At 45.9% G+C, this 20675-nt stretch overlaps 1 protein-coding gene across 2 annotated transcripts in view; it reads left to right on the top strand.

Moving 5' to 3' along the window:
- MAML3 (mastermind like transcriptional coactivator 3) overlaps positions 1 to 20675 on the top strand; it is a 426724-nt gene that overhangs the window by 40616 nt on the left and 365433 nt on the right. The gene's annotated exons all lie outside the window — the stretch shown is intronic.

The following is a 20675-nucleotide window of genomic DNA, read 5'->3' as shown; positions in this document are numbered from 1 at the left end:
AAGAAGAAAGGAACAGAAGGCAGAAGAAGTGGCTGGACGGGTAAAGTGCTTACTGTGTTAGCATGAAGACCAGAGTTTAAAACCCTAGAACCCATGTAAAAGTGCAGGCCTCCAGCATGGGTCTGTAGTTCCAGTGTTCCTGTGTAGAGATGGGAAGGGAAGAACCTGGCCTGTGCAGAACCTGCTTCCTGCGGGGGTAAGGGGGAGACCAACACCGCAGGCTGTCTGCCTTCCATATGGCAAGTGTTTGCCTGCTTGTTATCTTCCTCTTCCCCTCCTTCCCTCCCCCCTCCCTCCCTCCTTCTACCTGCCTCCCTTCTTCTGTGTGTGTGTGTGTGTGTGTGTGTGTCTGCTGTCTGTCTGTCTGTCCTTCTCACCCCTTCATGCATCCCTCCTTCCCCTCACTGTGTGTCTGTCTGTCTGTCTGTCTCTCATGCACACATGTACCCACTCATATAAACACACAAGAAAACACAAACACTAAACTTACTGAGTAAAAAAACGTATCAGTATTTTGTCAAGAGTAGTTAAGGAGGTTTCCAGGGAAGGAGACACCTAAAAATATCAGAGGTTTGATTGCACTGTAATTATATGCAGCTATATATGGCTATATGATTTTAAAACCTAATAATATTGTAGTTTTATTTTAATTAACATAAGCCTCTGCTTAGGTGAAAGAACTCTTGCTGTTTGACACAAGCCTTTAAATCAGAAAATAGGTTTTGAAAGCCCCCTCGGTGCCAAGTACTGTAGTGACTGCAGAAATCTCACCAAGGAACACAGATGGGGCCTTGTAGTAATGTCTCTGAGGAGATTTGCCTGGGTCATTCCACAGTATGGCGTGATAAGGGCACTAATGGACGTAGAGAAAGTTTGTGGGAGCACAGAAGCCAGAATGGTTTCATTCTGCTTTGGAAGGCAGAAATGGGCGTCGGCAGGGGACGGATGCCTCAGAGGGTCTGGAGAGAAGCCTGTATCTGCCCTCCATGCCGCCAGAAGACATAACAAAGGGGAGGCAGGTGGCAGAAACAGCAGTGGCCACAGCACAGACCTAGGGAAGTGAGTGGAGCAAGCAGATGCTGTGAGTGGGAAAAATTGGGAGTTGGTTTGAGAACATGAACGTATAATCAGAAAGGCAGGTCTGCATCCTGACCCCCCAACCCCACATCAGAGGGCAGTGTGTGTACCCCCAGGTCCCTGTGAGTAGAGCTTGTTACCCCCTCTTAATTGAAGGGTGTCCACCTCAGAGTGTCCTAGCTACAACTCTGCTTTACTTTGGGTTCCAGGTTGGTATTCACAAACAAGTGAATCTGGCTGAACAACAGTCAGCCAGATGCCCCCATCCCGACACCATTACTCCCAGGCTTTGCTGCTTTTCCTACCTATATTGACAGCTAGAGTTGTGCTGGAAGCCACTGAGGAGCAACATTCTTCATATTACATACTGGAAGAAAACCCGGGAGGCCTGTGGCATCCAGACCAACTCAGGGGGCATGTGCCTGGTCCCACTGAGGAAATAGTCCTTGACTGTCAATCCTTGGCATCTGAGACCAGGAGCCGTACTGCTGAGCCTTGATGGCTTTTACTAAGGGTGAAGGAATTAGGAACTTCTGTCAGTCAGTCTGTCTGTCTGTCTGTCTGTCTCCTGACTCTCAAAGCTCTGGGAATGGCCAGAGGGGTTGCCATGCTTTGCTTTATACTTGTAATTTTGTTCCTGGACAGTGAAACACTTCAGGATGCTTTTCAACATCACATGCAAGTCCTTCCATGTCATATTTTTCAGTTGTTGTTCTGAAAAGCACATAAAAATATTTTCTCCCCCGCAGATAAGTCACACAGTGTGTGAAATGGGGCCGCGTGCTGTTCAGGGGGAGATGGGGGTAAGCTGCACATGGTGAATAATTTTGAGAGAACTCATCCCTCGTGTGTGTGTGTGTGTGTGTGTGTGTGTGTGTGTGTGTGTGTGTCGGGGGGAGGGGTGGGACACTGATGTGAAACAAACCTTTGCTACATGTGGCTTCCCTTCGGAGCAGACTAGCTGGCATGCCGTGTTGCCCTCACCACCTTGCACCCGGCTCTGGACACTGATCTCTATGCTCTCAGGTAACCTTCCCCGTGTCTGACCTTTGGCTGCTCTGTGACCTTCAGAGCTCATCTGTGTGACCAGTAACAAAACACAAAGTTCTGATGCTCCTAGGCATGAGCACATGCCAGCCAGCATGGCCCATTGGTATGTTGTAGGTAAGAGTAAGAGAACATGTCATAAAAACCAAGGTGGATGTCAACCTGAGGAAGTATACCTGAGGTTGGTTGACCTCTGTCTTGTACACATATGCACATACACATGCGCCTGTGCACACATGATCTCTCACTGTCTCTCTGTCTCTGTCTCTTTCTACACACACACACACACACACACACACACACACACACTATACACATACATACTACACACACACCACCCACATATACACTATACACACACATAGTACACACATACACACTGCAGGCGCATACACACAGGCACACACCCACACCCCTATTGCATTTTCCCATTAGATGGCTAAACCTCAAGTTCAAACCCCACATCTTTTTTCTTTCTTGCTTGCTTGCTTTTTTTGTTTTGTTTTGTTTTGTTTTTCAAGACAGAGCTTCTCTGTGTAGCCCTGACTGTCCTGCATTCACTATGTAGACCAAGGTAGCCTCAAACTCCCAGAGACACACCTGCCTCTGCCTCCCCGAGTTCTGGGAATACAGGCGTGTGGCACCACACCTGGGTCATCTTTTCTTAACTGCCCCAAAGACTGATAGTGAATGGGAAGAAGGGTGAAAGCGATCAGGAGAAAGACAGCAAGGCTGCCCCCAAGCGCCAGGCAGGCGCCGTGTTCACAGGCTTTCAGCTGAGGGCCTTTCGAGGTTTGCTGTATGTGTGTAACGCCATGTTTCATACACATTAAGCCTACGTAATGTCAGTTCATAGCCGTAGTGTTTTGACAGCTGGTTAAGAGTTTTACGGCTATGGTTGTTCAGGTTTAGCCGTAAATATAACCTGTCAACCACATTCTGACAGGTGCGTAAATACTCATTTAAGAATTGGTTGTTTATACTTAGACTTTATCTTACATTTTGTCCCTTTGGTGATTGAATTTGCTTGTTATTATTTTTTTCTTAATGGGAATATTTTCATGTTAACTGCCAACTAGATAGCACCTTGTGTAACTTTCTTTGTAGTTAACGGGCCTGGCCTTATTCCTGTGAAAATGACAGAGGGTAAGGAAGGGTGGGCACCCCCCTTCTCGCCCCACCCCCCCACCATGTTCAAGCCACCTGCACTTCGGGGAGTTGCTTGGAGTGTTATCTCACTCTGTGCCCTTTTGTCCGGTTTCTTATTCTTTGAAATTTGCTTTGCAAGGCCACGTGACTTTTAATGTTGCTTTAAATTTAATTACTGTTTCCTGTAAGCACTTCTCCCCGAAAGGTTTTCCCACAGAAGTGTTTGCTGGTCAAAGGTCACTTTCTAATACAGTGTGAACAAGACTTTTCTGGAAGACAGGCTTGTGCTGGCCACCAAGAATGAGCAATCCTGGTTATGACGAGTAGAAGGGGGCGGGGGGGGGGGGTGGGTGGCAGGGCGGTGAGGCAGTGGCAGGGACGGCCTCTGCTGACCACTTCCATGCTGCCGAATGTCGCCACCCCGGCTGCCTTCCTTCCTGAGGGAGCATGATTCCTGTACAGGGTTGTGTTGGGAAGCGTTGCTGTCTTCTTTCCTGACCCAGATTTTTCCAAACCTACAGAGGAGAGTCAGTGAGCTGAGGCCATTCTTGGAGCTCCCTCGCTGGCCGGCTGGGGCATCCCCTAGGCTACAAAGGGACAGTTGACGCAGTCAGCCCCATTTATACCAGTCACAGCCTTCTCCTCCCAACCTCCCCCTTTCCACTCAAGGTTTCTTTCCATTTTTTTCTTTTCTTTTCTTTTCTTTTCTTTCTTTCTTTCTTCCTTTCTTTTTTTTTTTTTGCAAAGCAGCCATGTGAGAGGGATAAAATAATTTTGAAGAGCCTTCGATGGTGGGAATTCTGACAATGAGTGGAAGATTGTAATTACTCTTCCATTAGACTCAGTGGCTTTGGACAGATAAGCTGCATTGAAACGGGTGACCAGGGTATGGGATCATGGATTGTCTTTCACTGTTGTCATGGCGACAGTGATGCAGGTGGCCTGTAACTGCCGGGCTGTCAGATCTTATACATCAAACTGGTGCTAAGTGAAAATATGTTAGAGGCATTGAGGAAAATTTGCCAGCAGTGTTTACAGGATCAGCCGGAGAAACACCAGCCCGGCTGAGAAAAAGGTTTCCGTTTAAAGCGCTGCTTGATGGTCCTGAGGAAGTCAGAGTTTTTCACTTTTTTATTAATAAGAGGAAAGTGGAGTATTTAAAACAAAAAACAAACAAACAAAACTGGTTTCTGGGTATTTGGTGGCCGTGTAGGTAATTAAGATCCCTTCTTGAAATCATGTGATCATGTAGTGGATCAGAAAGAGGCAGGGATGCTGGGCCCTCTGGGGTCTGTGCCCAGACTGAGGCAGTCAGCAGTGCACACCGACAGACTCTGAGTTTGTAGTTTGTCAGCAAGTGTCACTGAATGTTTGCTGGCCAGCCATAGTAAGGATTCTTTACAGGAAAATTTCAGTATGTTCTTGTGGCATTCTACAGCTTAGACCTACACACTCTGTGCACACTGCATGGAACATGAAGGGTTCTTTGTCCGGCACAATTACCATATCCCCCTACCCCTACCTCCAACCCGCTTTACTTCTTGGAGTCTCTTCTCCTTTTCCCCTGGTCTCTTCTCTCTTCCTTTAAAATCATCAGTGTCTTGAATGGAACCCTCAAATGTTAACAGATTAGAGCCTAACCTATGAGTGTGGTGGTGTGTGAGGCTTTGTCTCAACAAGTTAAGACTAGCTTTGTAATTTTCAAATAACCATGCAAAGATTGGATGAAGAGAACTATAGAACTTTCCATTTCCACATTATGTCTGAGGGAAAAGAGATGGTAAAGCTAGAAAAGAAGTCGTGGTGGGGAGGGTGTTCTCTGGAGAGTCAGGCAGAACAGGTGAGGCAGTGGCCTCCTTCCAGAAGGCCATTTGCGTTAAACTACGCATGGCTCCACTTTTCAATTGGTGTATTCATCAGTAGTCAAACTTAAATTAGTAAGAGCTGAGTTATTGGACCCATTGGACCATAACAGACCCAAGTATTAGTGATTTAGTACAGCCCAGCCTACAGACATGGGACAGATTCTGATAGTTGTTGCGTACCTACTGAGTGTCAGGCAGTCAGACTGTTAAACCTTCACAGTAATCTTGAACAGTAGTTTACCAAACAGGGTCAAGATGCAAATATGGCACTCCTGAATCCAAGCTCTGTACTGTTCTTCATATGTAGGGTTTTAGGGGCATACAGGATGAGCTTTGCTTTCAAGGAACTCACAGCTGTGTTGGAAAGACAAGAAAGTGTTTCACAATGCCTTGAATACTGTATTAGACTCTGGAATACACATCAGGGACGTGGAACATCTGATAGAATCTCATGATAGGTAGAACTGATTATTTAAAAAAAAAAAAAAAAAAGAGCTGGGCCGGGCAGTGGTGGCACATGCCTTTAATCCCAGCACTCGGGATGCACAGGCAGATGGATCGCTGTGAGTCTACAAAGTGAGTCCAGGACAGCCAAGGCTACACAGAGAAACCCTGTCTCGAAAAACCAAAACCAAAACCAAAACCAAAACCAAAACCGAACCAAACCAAACCAACCAAACAAAAAGAGCTAGTTATTTTTTTAAAAAAAGGAAAAGATAGCGGGAGTGAACGCACACTACAGGATGAGACCATGGCACATCCTAGAACAAAGTGCATGTGTGTTTATGCTCCCACGTCTAACCCGCACCCACATGTATATTGGCCCAGGAGCACGACAGCCTAGGGAAAGGTTTATAAAGTGCACAGGCTAAGTCCAGCACATCTTTGACCATGTTGGTGACTGGGGATTCGAGCCTGTGCTGGCTGTTTTGCCGTCTGAGGTCTTAAAAGCTCAGACTGCTGACATGCATCCTATCTCCCGCTATGCTGGTTGCCTTATCTGGCTTTCTTTCTCTTTGTGGCTGTCTCTAGAGCCTTCTTTTTCCCTCACTGTCATTGTTTTTCCTTTCTTTATTCTGTCAGAGGCTGTCTTCTGCTGTAGGAAACCTGTTTTGCTCCTTGGCCCATGACATGTTGAAATAAAAGGAAATGCTAGGCAGACTGAGTAGAGAGACCACAACCCATCTAGTGCATTGCGGGTGCTGGGAGCTGAACACCGGTCCTCTTAAAGAGACATGCCAGCTTTTCACCACGGAGCCATTTCTGCAGTTCCTAGACCAGTGTGCTTTGTCATGTGGTTGGGACCATGGTGGCAGAGACAGCCCCTCCCATGCATTTTCTGCTGTGTTTCCATGAAGACACCTGTTTTCAGATTTGTTTCAGAATTTGACCCCAGGTGCTTGAAGTCCTGTCTCTTTTCCACAAAGTGGGAACGGTTTTGCTCTCAAGCTGTGATTGGTTGCCGGCACTATCCAAATAGTCAGGCAATTAAAAAAAAAAGCAGTGACTAAAGGAAGGGTAAACAAACATAAAGCTGTGAAGCCAGCAATAGTGGTCAACAGCTGGAATTCCACTGTTCCCCACCCTCAGGATGTTGGGACAGGAGGATTACTGTGAGTTTGAAGCCAGCTGGAACTACCTAATAAGACCCTGTCTCAAAACAAAAACAAAAACAAAAACAAAACAAAACAAAAAAACCAACAAAAAAACTGTAACCAAAAAACAAACAAACAAACAAACAAACAAAAAACCAAAAAAACAAAAACAAAAACACAAAATGAAAAGACAAGGAAGGAAGCCATTAAATGCGATAAACTAAACATCTGGCATCCTTACCTGTCTCCACAGGGTCACATAACTAAGTTAGTAAAGACCTAGCTCTTTAGTGGTACTTGGAAAGCCTTTTCCTTTCCTTCTCTACTTTGGATCAGAGTTAGGGACACACGCACACATGCACACCTGTGGAATCAGGACTTCTGAGACACGAGGCACAGCCTTTGCCATGGAGGAAGACTTACCCAGGAGCTTTAAGAAGCAGTTGCCTGGAACCGAGGGAGTTTGGGAACAAGCAGGAGGAACAAACTAGTCCTGTGACTGCCAGGACTGCGCTGCAGGATCAGTTAATCTAGTCCTGCTTCAAGCAAGGGATGTCTAATCAAGGACTGGAATTTCAGAAAAACAGGAAATGGAAAGTTAATCTGAGCTTTCTCCCTCCCCCAGTGTTTACATGTTTCAGAAAGGGCTCCTTTAAGAAAAGAAAGTTTGCATTTGCAAAGGAATATTCTGGGATGGGGTGGGAGTGGGGGGGGGGTCCTTCATTTAAGAATGATTGTGGGGATAGTGAGGCTTGATGCAGAGTGTTGCAGTTATTCACTAAGAGTTAAAAGTGTGATCACAAGAATAGAAATTGGGGGGAAAAAAACCCCAAACAAACCAAAACCCAAAAACAAAAAAACCAGTAGTAGATCATTGAAATCTAGTTGGAATTTTGAAAATTATAGCTACCTCATATTCAGCTATAAATTTGTTTGATTATTTGCTTATTTGCTTCTTTTAGACAGTGTCTGCTGTATTCCAGACTGGCTTCAAATTCGGCTGTGTTGCGCAGGATGTTGAAGGGCCTTGAATGTTCAGCAACACTGTGCCAGCTGAGCTACACTCCAGTCTGCTACAAGCTTTTCTTAAAAAAGAAAAAAAAAAAAAGACACTTATTTTGTGTGTATATGTGCATATGCATCACATACATACAGTGTGTGTGGAGGCCAGACGGGGCATCGGTTCCCCTAGAACTATAGTTACACACCATTGTCAGCTGCTGTTGGGGTGCTGGAAACCAAACATGGGTCTTCTGCAAGAACAGCCAGTGTTCTTAGCCACTGAACCATTTCTCTAGCCCCTTGTTATATTTTTATTGGGTAAATACCTTGCAGGAATCTTACAGTTTTAGCATCAGTGGACCAGCATCTGTCATAGGCCAGACGGTGGGACAGGATTTTAGACTTTGTGTAAAAGGAACTTTTTATTTTTCTGGCTCGACTGTTGTCTAGGAGGCTTACTTCCCCCTTTGGCTAACCTAGGCCTAGTCCTGGAAGCTTCTAGGCTTTGTACAATCTAACCTCGGCCTAGAATGTTTTCAGCCTCTGAGACTTACTGCTTAATCAGCTCACCCTTACTTGTTCTTCCTGAGCTCTGGGCTGGCTGGTTCAACTCAGCTGTTCTGGCTCAAACTCCTCTCCCAGCTGACTTATTTTAATCTGGTTTCTCTCTCAGCCTGGAATTTCTCTGCTTGGCCTCAAACTAACTCAGCAATCTGCTCTAATCTTCTGGCTTCTTCTAACTTTCTGGCTTGTTCCATCTTCACCTGGGTTCTCTCTCTACAACCCATCTCTCTCTTACTGTCCTGGTAAAACTGTCTCCCATCTCTGTAAAACTGCCTCTTAAATAACTCCCTTTCCTCTCTCTTCACATGAGAGTTGGGCGGTTGGGCGTATCCTATTCTGTCAAGTCTTCTCTGATTTGTCACCTTTTCTGCCACTCAATTAGACATCACTTTCAAACAAGGGCACTTCCTTCTACAAACTTTACCTTCGCTTGGGAGTAAAGGCACGTACCACCATGCCTGGACCTAAGCTTTTCTTTACCTAATACTTGCTGTATACCAGGCTGGTGCTGAACTCAGATCTGCTTGCCTCTGTCTCCTGGATCACTTGCCAGACAGGCATGTTCTGAACTGACACTTCCTCTACGCTTCTGCCTGTTGGTTTTCCTCAAGCAGCTTACCAGAGTTAGGTGATCACTTGTTAATTTGTCAATGGCAGTGTTTAAGCAGGCTGCTGTTCATTACTCTTTATCAATACCAAGCTTTGTAAACAAGAAAAATAAGTGCGATCTTAACTCAAAAAATACCGTACCTCTGGGAATACCTGTCTTGCCAGACAGAGGAGGGCTGACCAGATGTACCTTCAGTGTTTATTCTCAGTACCAGGTCTCGGAGGTCCAGAGAGCTCTGCAGGCTGTCTTCATGCTGACTGTACTCTTACTTGCTGTCTGAAAAGGGAGGTAGAGCAGGAAGAGATGACTTGATGAGAGTTGGAAATAGAACACTGGCCTGCGAGCATGGGGGATAAGCTTCTCGTGCGACCCGCAGCTCCACCTTGCTTAAGTCTGTTACCCTGATGTTTGGCCCGCATTGTGTTGTGCTGGTGTGTATGAGCGCTTTGTCCGCATCCATTACCGAAAATGTATACTACCTGGAGAGAACTTTGCTTTACGAAATACCTTTTTTCATGTTAGGACTCCGGGTTTTCTCAGGCGTGGGCTAGTTACTGGGCCTTGATGGCGGTTTGGGGAGGGTGGATGGCGTTTTGTTACAGTGCTTCGGGACAAGGACACTGGCACAAATTCCAGCTAAGCAGGGCAATTCTGATGGAACTATCCGCCATCTTTCCCGCCTTACTCTACATCTTCTACCCCTCCTGGGGAACTTTAGGGAGAAAAGTGTGTGTGGCTTTAAGCCCTGGTGGTTGGTTAATAAGTTGTGTGTGTGTGTGTGTGTGTGTGTGTGTGTGTGTGTGTGTGTGAGAGATACAACACTGCCTTTACTCTTCACGTAAAGTATTGTTTAAAAAATTCTTATCATCTGTGCTCAGCATCAAAAGAGAACCACCGTGGAGCTGAGAGGTGGCTCGTCGAGGGTTTGCCATGTAAGCCTTGAACCTCAGTATGCTGGAGACAGAGGCAGTCATAGTGGAAGCTCTGTGAGTTCCAGGCCAGCCCAGTCTTGATAGCCTGGGATTCATAGTAAGTCTCTCTATATAAAATAAAAATGAATGAGTGAATAAATAAGAAATAAAAAAGAAAAGTAGAAAGCAAAGGTGGGGGGGAAGCGCACCACCATGGGCCAGAGATGACTCTGTGTGTGTGTGAAGTGCTTGCTGCCCAACGCTGATGACATGGTTTTGGTCCCTGGAACCTATGTAAACATGAGAGCTGAGAACGGGCTCTACAAAGTTGTCCTCTGACCTCCACATGTGTGCCATGGTGTGCAGGCTTAGATACACATCAAACACACACACACACACAAATAAACATACAAACACACACAACTAATAGCATTTTAAAAATAAAGTGCACTGCCATCGGAAAAGAAAGGACTGACGCAATGTGTTAGACCACAGTGCACGCTGCATCTGTGTAGGGAGAAAAATGGAGAAATACTCTCCTTTGAACCATTTCCAGACCGATATGTCGTCCTGTCCTGTAAATCAAATGTGGCTTCTGCTCTGTGGAGGCTGAGAATGTGGTTTTGAGGCAGAATTTTTACCTCATCAGTGGTGCTGCTGGAAAAGGCTTGGTCCTCTCACACAGCCCAGCAAGGTGACCTAGTGATGGACAGACGAAGTTCAACATAGGCTCTGTTTCCAAGGTTCCTCAGTCCTGCTGTGTCTGTTGTAGAAAAAACAGGGGAGGTGGGCTTTTCATATTTTCCAAAAACAGCACTCAAGGAGCTGGGGAAATAAAATAGTGAAGAGTTCACTCTGTAAGCAGAAAGATCCAAGTCAGAGAGGACTAGTGGTGGCAGGCATTTATGATCCCAGTGCTGGGGAGGCGAAGACAGGCACGTTTCGGAGGTTTGCTGTTAGCCTAGCTGCACTGGCAAACCCCAGGACTCAGTGAAGGACCCTTCTCAAAAAGCAAAGTAAATGATGCCTGAGGAGGAACGATACCCTTGGTTGTTCTCTGTCTCTGTCTCTGTCTCTGCCTCTGCCTCTCTGTCTCTCTCTGTCCCCCCCCTTCTCCACACACACACACAGGCACACACACACATCTGCATACTTGCAGTCACATACACTTAACACACACACCTGCACACACATACACACATAGTCACACACACACACACACACACACACACACACTCACACACATAGACCTGAACACACATATACTCACAAACACATAATCTCTCTCTCCCTCTCTCTCCACACACACATGTATACACATCTTCACACTTGCAGTCACATACACTTAACACACACACCTGCGCACACATACACACATACTCAGACATATCATACACTCACACATACACACCCCTGCATATATACACACACATACTCACACATATAGACCTGCACACACACACACACACACACACACACTCTCTCTCTCTCTCTCTCTCTCTCTCTCTCTCTCTCTCTCTCACAAACACATACTCTCTCTCTCTCTCTCTCTCTCACACACACATATACAAACACCTGCACATACATACCCCACATGCCCTAAAACCAAAAGTGCTTGAACACATCTTAATGCTTTACATAGGGCCGTATCTTCAGTACACTAGTTTAGTTTTGTACGAAAGACTTCTCTATGCACAAGAGAACCCCAGCTCTTCCTTCAGTACACAAACACATATACAATCAGCAAGGATTTTCAGAACACAAATACCCATTTACAAAACATACCTAACAATTCTCTGCCAGCAGCCACTGTAAATTTTTATTCTTGAAAGAAAGGAAGGAAATCCAATATAGTTGAAAGCTTTTCCTTTGTAAACACTAGCTACTTTGCTGCGTTATCTGCAAGAGAGACAGACTCATATCTCAATTTTTGGGTTTGACATATTCTGACTAATCATAAAATCTTTATTAATTGCGTTTATAACCTCTAGAACACTCCAGAGAGGGCTTTAAAATTTGGGGCTTGCAAGATATGGTAATGGTGTGTGGGGGGTAAGATTAATTTATATTTTCTTATAATTTTACAAAATGCCCGCAACTGAGCTGTGTCCTGCAGATGGTTTCTAGTAGAGGGGAGGGTCAGTCCTTTCTCCATTGGAGAGGAGGACAGGGAAGTTTTCTCCCGTGACCAGGAAACTGGCATCACTGGTGTGGGGCGGGACATTGGCTTTGGAAGAATGGATCTGGGCATGGGCTGTATTTCCTGCCTTGCTAGTCAGTTTAGCCAGTTTTCCTTGGCTTTATACAGCTTTGGCTTCCCCTTCTTGCCTTTGCTTCCATGACTGTCTACTCCTTTTGTCATGTACAAGGCTGTTTTCTAGGGACACAGTGGCACCATGAAACACCATAGACACCAATAGGTGAGCTTTTAAGAAATGGGAGGAGGTCTGGTTGGACACCGTAGGCCGATCACTGGCTAGATGGGTGATTTCGGGAGCTGGTATGTTCAGGAATATTGCACGTCAGGAGTTTATGTTGAGGCTTTATTCTAGATTGTGACTGGATTTGGAAAGAGACCCTTGATGAGGTAATTAGGACTAAATCGAGGTCATAGGTGGGAACCCAGAATGACAGGCATCCTTGTAAATGAAGGAAGAAGCACAAGAAGAAAGAGGCACCAGAAGACACACAGCCATCTGCAAGCCAGGAAGTTCCAGGTGAAAGCAACCCTGTTGGCACTTTCATTTTGGATTTCCAGCTTCTAGAACTGGAAAAAGTTCAAAACTATTATTCGAGCTGCTTGGCCTACATTATTTTGTTATGAAAACCAATAGAAAAATCAATGCAAGAGTGTTATAAAATCTCTCTAGATCCATACCTTTCCAACTTAAAAAATGGTGGTAGGATTAGGGTAGGGTGGTAGACGTCTATAACCCTAGAATGTGTAAAGTTTTGGCAGGAGAATCTCCAGTTTGGGGCCTGCCTGGTTAATACACCAAGACCCCATCTTAAACAAACAATGCTAGAAATTGGTTAAGTATCATAGGGTCATTGTATTAAATTGTGATGGCTAATTTTGGTTGTCAACTTGACACACCTAGGAGGAGGGAACCTCAGTTGCAAAATTGCCTCCATCAGATTAGCTCATGTGGAATGTTTTTCTGACTGTTATTTGATGCAGGATGGCTGAGGCCACTGTGGGCAGCACCATCCCTAGGCAGGTGGGCCTGGACTTTATAGGAAAGGTAATCGAGCAAGCCAGAAAAAGTGAGCCAGCAAGCAGCATTTCTCCATGGTTTCTGCCTCAATTTCTGTTTCCAGTTCTGCCCCGATGTCCCTCAGTGATGGACTGTAACTTGTATCCAAAAACACCTCCTCCCCACCCCACCCCCTGTAAGCCGGTTGTAGACAGTATATTTTTATAGCAACTGAAGGCAGACCAAGATGGAAACTGATGCAAGAGAGGATGCTGCTGAGGTGGACCTGGCCATGTTATTTTGTGGAGGGTTTAAACCTTGGGCTGGAAAAAGAAGACATATTACCCCCCACTGCACCCTCCCCACTTTTGTTGTGTGATTTTTTTTTTTTTACTAAGACTGTGGAAGCGAAACCTTTGCTCTATTAGAACAATGGCTGCTGGTCTGCCAAGGCTCAAAAATCAGCTGTGATATACAAGAGATTAGCATTGTTGAGTTGCAATCTGCTAAGAATATTTGCTCAGGGTAAGCACACAGAATCTGTGGTTCACAGGGGCCCAAGCTGGCAGCAGAACTTGATACTACCTAAGTCTTCCACATGAGGCTGGTTTGGGCTGCCTAAGGGCTGCAGGATGGAAGGGATCGTGGAGAGCAACTGAGGCATGCCACCGGGATAGGCCATTGGTGGAGCTGCAGCCTCAGTTGCAGTGAAGACTCTGGCATAGTGGAGGTGTTATCTAGGACTGTGGAAGGACTGCCAAGGACAGCAGCAAATGTGCAGTAGGAGCCAAACTGAGCCTGGGAGACAAGCTGTGCGTGTTGTGGCTGGCAGAGCCAAGAGGTGGAGCACCTCAGCTCCTTGGAACCCAGGAGATCATGAGTGAGCCCCAGATGTTGGAAATTGAGCTGTTTGCATCGCAAGATTTGGGCTTGCTTTGACTTGATTCTGTCTCTGCTCTGGTTCATCCCTCTTGGACTAAAAAAAAAAAAAAAAAAGCATGTGATGTAATTTTCATTTTACAGGAACTTTTAAAAAGAGACTTTGGAGACAAAGCTCAGTAACAAAGTAGAGAAAGACATTACCAATGCCCAAGTACAGCCTCCTTTAATCAGCACAGGAAACCAGAAAGCTTTCAAAGAGAGACTAGAATCTGAGCTAGCCTTGAAGGGGACAAGGGTCTCTGCAGATGGGTGGAGTGGTGTGAGGGTGGCACCCATCAGGGGGTCAGTAAAAGTCAGTGCACCAGAGCAGATGATTTGTTCAGGAACAATGACTTTTGTCCTGAAGTATAAGGGACCATGGTTACATAGGGACAGGGATGGGTGAACCTGGACCGATGGGTTGACGGCATGTGGACTTTCTTCTGAATACAGATTTGTTCTTAATATGTTTGCCATAGCAGGATTTGAGGCAGAGAGTACTGTTATCAACCTTTTTAAAGTTTGAGAGCTACTTCTAGTAGAAGGTCATAGATGGTTTACAAAGGTTGCTGACAAGAGGCTGAAAACCAGTTGGAGGACTATGGGTAAGATGAGCTACAGTAAAAAATGGTGGGAAATTAAAGGTTTTGAGGACTCATATTGGAGAAAGGGAGTCTGGAAGACAGCTGGCCCTGGAGCCTCTTCTAATGTCCTTTTTCCTTAGTTCTTGTAAAATCCTGGTTGTCAGGTGAGATTAGTAAGGTCTGGTGACATTTAAGACCCTTCTTGGTGGTAGACAGTAAGAAGTGAATAGGGTTGAGATTCAAAGCCAAGTATACTGGGCTACACAGTACTTCTGGCTTCTCACAATCCCTTACTGCCTCACCCACTGAAAATAACTGAAGTTTCTTACTTGTGATATGAGGTGGTTGGTTTTTTCAGTAACAAAAATAAAGGACTCAGCATTGTGTTTTTCAGCCTTGCAGAAATGTCTGATTCTTGAGTTTCATGTGTATGCATGTGGATCAGGCACACTTCTTACTTGAATATAGTTAATACTTGAACATGTAATTTTTGTTGTTGTTGTTGTTACAAGCTTGCCAGTTTTACTAAGTGAAATGTTGTAGATAAAAAAGCATAGGAAACACAAATTTTCTATCAAGTTTACTGTCCCAGTATTTTGCACATTTATTTTTGCCCTAATATCTGGTTTTATTGTACACTAGAGTCTTGTAAACAAAGACTCCATTGTGTCCCATATGAACACACAAGACACCAAAGGGAGGGCTGGGAGGAATGAGGAGGAAAAGTGAAAATGACTCAGAGAGTTCCAGAAACAATGGAGCAGTTCATTTGGGAGCTTCCTATGAGTAGAGCCACAATTCTCCCTTCCCCTGGTATTGCCCCCTACCCCACCCCAAAATTCACCTTTTTTATTTTAAGAGCCAAAAGCAGCAGCAATGCCTATCTCTTGAGTCCCATTGCTGTCTGCACCCGGGCCTGGGTCTCTCCAGACCTCTCAGGCAAATGGCCTGCTAAGTACGGTGTCCACAGGGTGTTTGAGCTCAGACCTCTGGGCTACAGGCTAGAGGTCGCTTGAAGCTACAACCTTTGTTTCAGGCTACATTGAGATTTTGCAAATATGGAGTCTGGAAAATTAGTTCCATGTCCACTTGGTTTCAGTGGCAGGTTTGCAGAACCCTTGCTAGTTCCTGGGGATGGCGCATGAAGGCTGAAGAGAAGGGCGAGACCTCCGTTCTCTCTTCTGTTGTTGAGCTGCCTGCAGGCTTGTGTCTTGGATAAAACCTGGTGTGTGTGTACTGACTGAATGGTGGCTTAATGGCCACATGCCAAATTCTACTAACCATTTGACATCCGATCTCTCATTAAATCTTCCTAACAAGGAAACTCAGTTCTCCATTCTACAGATGAAGAAATCAGTGTTCAGAGAAGTTGAGTAACTTGAGCAAGGCTGACAACTTACATATAACACAGGATTCAAACTCAGATTTCTGTAGCTCTAAACCTTTGGAATATCTGCAGGTATTTGGAGTGCACCGTAATATTCTTCATCAAGATATTGTCCCCGTGCAAACTGACCCACTTTCTATGTACAAAATAGGATTTACCTCAGTTTTGAAAATGAGAGTTTTAAGAACTCTCACAGATAAGTGATTGTCTTAGTTTCTCTTGCTGTGAAGAGACACCATGACCATGGCAACTCTTATAAGGAAACATTGCTTTGGGGCTGGCGTACAGTTCAGAAGTTTAGTCCATTATCACCATTATGGGAAGCATGGTGACACTCAGGCAGACATGGTACTGAAGAGGTAGCTACGAGTTCTACATCTGGAAGGGCAGGCAGCAGGAAGAGAGGATGCCAGTAGGCCTGGCTTGAGCAACTGAAACCTCAAAGCCCAATCCCAATATCACACTTCCTCCAACAAGACATCACCTACTCCAAGGTACAACAAGACACCTCCTAATCCCTATGAGCCTGTGGAGGGAGGCCATTTTCATTCAAACCACCACAGCGTTGAATAAACATGGAACTTATATTTTTTCATTTCCTTTTACTATTATACTTCGTTGTTGGGGGTGAAGGGTGCAAGATTTGTTACTTTAAATAAGTTATTTTTCAGACCAGTTTCTTAATATAGACAGGGTAGCAAAAAGCCACAGTAGGGATTCAGTGTTGAAAAGATGGCAGTCAAATGTATTCCCCATCTTGTGAAAAGTGTGTACTTCCATCTTGTCAGCAGGAAGAAAACTGTATGCAAAGACAGAACCATGATGTCTCTAGTTTTGTAGGAAGGGTCACTAAGTATCAAACTTGAGCTTCATCCTTTCATTTTCTTCACTTTACTTTCCCTATCATTTGGAGGATTTAACTTTTCTCTTTCTCTCTTCCTGTACTATATTCCTTCTCGAAATAGCCTATTTTGAAGTTTTCCCTTTCATATTTTCAAGACTTTTCTTTTCTTTTTTTTCATTCTAAACTCCCATCTTTGCTGAACAATAACCAGGCATCCTTTGTGGTCCCCTTCCTTGTATTTTCCTTGGTTGCACTGGGAAATTGTAGTCATGTGACTGCCATGAAGTAAAGAAAACTGGTTTTCACCAGCTCCCTCGTCTAAGCTGCTTTTGTTCAGCCAAGGGATGTGAGATAAGGGGGTGGAAGGTTCAGGAAGAGAGAGGACAGTAAGGGGGACTGGGCTGTCCAGACCGAAGAAGGCCCTGGGGGTATATAGCACAGTCTAAAGTGCTGACCCAGAATTTTCAAGGTCCTGGATTCAATCCTCAGCACTTCATAAAATCAGGCACAGGGGGGCATGTGTGCATTTTCCAGGGCTTGTGAGGTAGAGGCAGAAGTTCAAGGTTATCTTTGGCTATAAGCAAAGCTTCAGGTTAGCCTGGGCTACATGAGTAGGCTGTTTACCAACAGAAAAATTGTTTCTAACTGGAGTTGCTTTGAAATGCTTTCATATCTTGGCTGTTTCCTCAGCTCAAATATCATCTTAGTCCATTTGTATTGTTCACGGATGAGGAGCCCATGCTGTATTTGGTAGGTTTTGTTTCTTCCGAGAGCCTTGGGTTGCTTTAGGGCGTGTGCTCCCAGTGGGTAAGGCCTGTGGCATGGTCACTCTCCTTTTCCAACTTGGATAAGGCCAAGCGATGGCTCATTTCTCGGGCGTCTCTGTGGTTTCTGCCGTCTCCAGCTAAAGGCGGGATGCTTTCGTAATGCTAAAATTGTCTCATAAAGCCTCCTCGATCTGAATGGTTCTTAAACTACTCTCGACATCCTTCTCAAGCAGCGTGCAGTGCAGAAGCTTTGCCTCTCTCTTGTTATCTCAGCCATCACTGTGGGGGAAAGTATTCTACCTGTAACAGCATGTGCTCGTGTCACTCGGATGTGAGATTCTGCATAGAACTCGTTGTTCTAAATGTGAAATGCCTCAGCCTGCTATCTTTGTGTCCCTTTAAAGTTGCCTCTGTCGTCTTTTACCCATGATTAATACTTCTCCCATGTTCATGTTGGTCCCTAGGAGCCCGTTTCTCCTCTGCTCCTCTGTTATTTTTGTTCCTGGGGAACGAGCTCACGCTGATTATTAGAGAGCATGTGGGTTTGGTTTTTTCTGTCTGTATGTGTCCATGTATATGTTTGTGCATGTATAGGCAGGTGTGTGTGTGTGCAGGTATGTAGGCACATGTGTATATGTATGTAGGCAGATGTGTGTGTGTGTGCACAGATGTGTAGGTGCATGCCTATGTGTGTGCAGGTGTGTGTGCAGGTGTGTGTGCATGTGTATGTGCACCCATAGGTTGACGTAGACTACCTTAAATATTGTGGCAGGGTCTCTCGGTTGAACCCAGAGCTCATCAATTTGAAGAGTCTCACTAGTCAACTGTTCCAGGGCTCCTGTCATTGCCTCCTGCATGCTGGGATTACGGTGGGCAGGGGGTGGGGTGGGGGTGCACCGTGCTTCCCAGCATTTACCCAGGTGCTGGGGATCCAATCCCTAGTCCCCAAGCTTGCACCACAAGTTCTTTATCTACTGAGCCAATTCCTCCCGCCCTCAAGGTAAATTTCAAACAAAATGCATTCTGAAGGCAGACCGTACAGCTCCCCTTCTGAGTTCTCAATGGAGGCTCTGGTGTGTGCACTTCCTGGTCCATGGTTTGTCTCGTCGGAAGGCAGGGCTGACTGAGGAGGATCCAGACTGGATTCTGGTTAGTTAAGATCTTAAGATACGTGAGCTGTCTTGCTGTGACTCATCCTGTGCTGTTTTGAGCAGTTCTACCGCCTCAGAGGCTAAAAGGATGTCTAATCATCTCCTGCTTCCTGCCATGGCTGACGTCATTGTCACCGTCATTGTCTTCATCACGTTAAGTACCCCCAAAAGCACTGAAGTTGCCAGACAAAATATGTTACATAGGCACGGTCCTTGGTGTCTGGAAGTCTGCTGCCTTTAAATAGATAACTCCCAAATGGATCTAAGTCAGACTCAGGTATTGATTGATAGCCCTGTGGTAAGAAACAGATGGCGTTACCCAGGAATCTGAAAGTCCAAATCCAATATCCCAAATGCTGAGAGTCGGCTGTGTGTAACAGGTGTCTGTGGTGTGGTACTGGATTCCGAGACTAGACAGACATTGGACACAATCCATAGGAACTCAGTGCAATGACAGAGATGTCTCTCAGAGTTACAGGAGCCAGGAAGAACAGTCGGAAGTTGGGGAGCCCCTGAGCAAAAGCCATGGTTTTGGCTGGGCAAAGTGGTAGGATGACTGGGAGATTCCTAGTGGGGCAGGGCATTGATGCAGGCAGGACTGAGCTTGGTGACAGTGGAAGAGGACAGCTTTCAGATGCCTCTGAGGGGCTTGGAACAATGGCCTCGTGGGTATTGAGTGTTAGCCCTCTCCTGGTGTTGCCTTAGAGACACAGAGGAGGAGGAGGTTTGAGCTGGGGCGGGGGTGGGGTGGCGGGGTAGTGGGGGTGATGGTGGTGGTGTGCTCTCATGTCTGGATTCTGGGAGGAGGGCTTGAGAAATGTGAGTGAAATAAAAGGCAAAAAGCTTGCAGATGGAGGTCGGAGTTGAGGAGGGGACTGAGGGCCCAGCCTGGAGGACCATCAGCTGGAGGGTTTTTATAGAAGGAAGATATTATTCCCAGTTTTGGACACGCAGGTCATTGGCGAGGCCCACAGAAGCACTGAAGTCCAAGAGGCTCTCGCTGTCACCCTGGATAACCCACAAGTGACAGAGCCATTGATTTTTTGCTCTGTCAAGACTGTGGTAGCAGAAAATGCTCGGAGTGGTAAAGTGGGAGGAGCTAAGGCTCCTTCCAGGCGTTAAACTGAATCTGGAGGAGCCAAAGGGAGAAGGGTGAATCCAAGGGCAGGAACTCTGGGAGGTCCTTTGAGAAAGAGGCAGGGCCACAGGTAAAGGCGATTCTGAGGACCTTGGGTCGCGGCAGCCAGGCTGAGGGAAGGCTGCTCCCTTGTCGCAGTGGGCCGGAATCCGAGCTGCTGATTGGACGGCTCGGCGTTCTTGGCCATCGGTGGCAGGCTGCCAAAGCTCCACTGGGCTGTCACTCACGGCGGGGAGGGCCGGACGCGAGGAGCTTGCCTCTCCAGAAAGTCTTTTGGCCTTGAGACAAAAGAAAAAGAGCAGCTTATCGCACACTTCACGTCCCAGAGAGCCAGCTAGCTATTAGTGAGCCGAGAAACAGACGGAGGAAGTGGGAGAACGCGAGGCAGGAGAGGTTCAGTGGTCGTTCTGCTTGGATCATGATCACAGCAGCAGCAGCAGCAGCAGCAACAACAACAACAACAAAGCCTTGCAAACATATAGTGGAAAGGAGGATAAAGTTAGACTCTTAGGGGTCCATAGGAGCTTCATTTGGGGGGGGCACCATTTATCTGAGGAGTCATTCTCCATGCTCAGTTGTCACCAGTGTGACGATGGGACCGAGTAAGAAATCCAGCAGTTACAGATTTATAGGTTTTTTCTTAATAATAAGGCCAGCAGCAGACGAGGGAGGACAAATGGGAGGCGGTGGCTGGCGTGGGCAGACTGCCTCCTTGCTTTTATTTTACTGGTGATTTTCCTCTGCTTTGCACAGATCAGATTTCCCGCTCTGCTATTCAATGGGGGAGCATATAGCCCGAGGATAGCAATTAGCTCTCCCTGGGCCCACTCTCCGTTGTACGGCCCTCGCTGACGTGTGCAATTACT

The sequence above is a fragment of the Acomys minous genome, assembly GCF_964271855.1.
Source record: "Acomys minous genome assembly, chromosome: 19".
Lineage (NCBI taxonomy): Eukaryota > Metazoa > Chordata > Mammalia > Rodentia > Muridae > Acomys > Acomys minous.
Note: the sequence above shows the minus strand (reverse complement) of the source record. Positions and strands in the feature narration are given on the sequence as shown.